Raw genomic sequence first — 2361 nt, forward strand, 5'->3', positions numbered from 1 at the left:
GTGTCCTGTAGAAGCCAACCTGTGCTACATCCCTGCTGCTCCACTAACGTGACATCTGAAGCTGGTCCACGAAAAGCAAGGCACTGCTCCCAGATTTCCTTGTGCACAACTGAGCTCGGCACCTGTCTTAAAATTCTGCAGCTGAGCCTCCCTTTAGCAGGGCACTGAATCTCTCAAAACCTTTCCTTTATCTGCACAAATATTTCCTAGTCTCTACGACATTATTCTGCCCAGACACCACTCAATATTCACCTCTGTTTGCAGCTTTACTCTGGGTACAAGAAGACTGCTATGTCAGTCAGAACATCAATATTTCTTTCTGTTGACACAATACTCTTACCCATATTGCCACCCTTCCTCCTGCTTCATTTTGCCTATGTTCCTTTTGAAAACTCTACCCCCATAATTTAGTCTCCCACTCAGTACTTGGTTTAATCAAGTCTGTCACTCAATTTATATCCCCCTTTTCTCCTAACACAAGTTTCTCAGCTAGCAATCTGTTCCTATAGCACTTGCTATGGGTGACACATGGTTAGCTATCATTTCCACGTTTGCTTCTCTGCTTTCTCCCTTTCTTATTTCCAGACCACACTTTTTTTTTTCCTGTTTTTTCACATATTTTTATGAGACCACTGTGAATCGGGGCTTCTACAATACCACGAGGTGCTTTGCACAGGATCCTTAACTGTCACACAGAACAAGTCCTGGGCTCTAGTTAATCAGTTTTCAACAAGTGAAAAGCAAAATCCTGTCGAAGGACTTCTGCAGGGCAGGAACTGCCTTTACCTGGGTGTCTGGTAGAGTGCGTGCGAGGTAACGTGTTGAAGCTTCTTGAGAGTCATTGGGTGTATGGCATTAAAAACTTWATGAAACAACATGGATTTCTAACATAAAAGGAAGGCTTCCTAGTTTTTAATTTATTCTTTGCATTTCTCTGCTTCTGTATGCCTCTCTTGTGCTTTCGCTTTGTGCTTCTGTTATTTTTCTTCTACTATTTTATCCCTCAGCAACTGTGTCCTCTACCTCTTTCTTTTCCAGGTCCCAGGTAAATGCTAAGAATCAGAAATCTCCCTGCTTCCACACGTTTCCTTCATCATGGGGAAACACGAACTGTGCAGCCCTTTCTGGTGAGGAACTTCTCTCTCCCTCCTGCCTACCACCAGCACCGCTGGGAGCCTCTTTGCAGGTGGGCAGCATCTCAGTTCAATGCGCAGCTTTGGGTAAACGCTGCACGGTGCTGTAGCTATTTCTGGTGTCTGGTGCCCCTTTTTAGTTGCATTGCCTTTCTTTCAGTGTGTAGGAATAGCTGCTGAATGCCCAAGAGCTCCGATGCTCCCCTTGGGGATGACTCACATAGCACAGTGCGCTAAAATCTGGTCTTAAACATCCACCCTACACTTTGGTGTCAAAGGACTGTTGAGGAGCAGCATTGACTGCAGCCCCAGCCATCTCTGTATGCTCCAACACAGCCGATAGAGCCGGGTGCCCCTTGACTGCATGACCTGGTGCAGGCAGAGCGCACATTGCCTCTCCTGCCCTGAGAACGTGTCATTTAACAGGGAGGCTGTGCAGGGGCAGCGCTGTCCCCCAGCGCACCCGCACTCTCCCATGTGGTTTCTGTGCTATCAGCAGCTTCCCCTGGTGAGGAGAGAGGTCCAGGCCGCCTGACTGTGTTCCTGCCCCTCTGCAACTCATCCCGCTGCCGGGGAAGCTCGAGTGAGGCCAGGGCAGGGGCTGCACAGCCCAGCACAGGGCTGTGCGAGGCAGCGGCGCGGGCGCSCGCCCGCTGGGGCACCCCAGTCTCCCTGTGCCCTTCTGTGGGCTGGGGGAGCTCGGAAGCGGCTGTTTCCCAGGCGCCTCGTGGAGGCTGTGTTGGCTGTAGCTTTGCTGCTGTACCCGCTGCCTGCTYGCTTTGCTCGGGCTGGGTTGCTCAGGGGTGGATGCGGCCGCACCAGCCTGGCCCTATTTGACCTGCAGACAGAGGGGGCACATGGTGATGCTGCTGGGCCYACGCTTTGCACCGGGTTGAATAACATGATGATGCCCTAGGCCGGTCACAGAGCAGTAATGCGTGGTACTTAAACAGTACTTTCCATTTTCAGATCAGTTTAATACTGTTCCTGGCTTACACGAGGCTCATCTGTCTCCCTGCATGTTGGCAGCCCAGCTTTCCCTGGCAGTCACGCAGGAGAGGCCGGAGCGGCCCTTCCCTCCCCGCCGGGATCAGTGGCTGCCCTATATAAACCTGCACCTTAAGCAGATCTGGCAATTGTTGGGCCCGAGACAGCCTCCCGTAGAGGAGAGGTGCCGGGCGCGGCTCCCGCGGCCCGGGCGGCCCCTCCGGCGGGGCCCGCGCTCCGC

Source organism: Nothoprocta perdicaria, unplaced genomic scaffold (genome assembly GCF_003342845.1).
Source record: "Nothoprocta perdicaria isolate Ctin4 unplaced genomic scaffold, notPer1 scaffold_105, whole genome shotgun sequence".
NCBI classification, from domain to species: domain Eukaryota; kingdom Metazoa; phylum Chordata; class Aves; order Tinamiformes; family Tinamidae; genus Nothoprocta; species Nothoprocta perdicaria.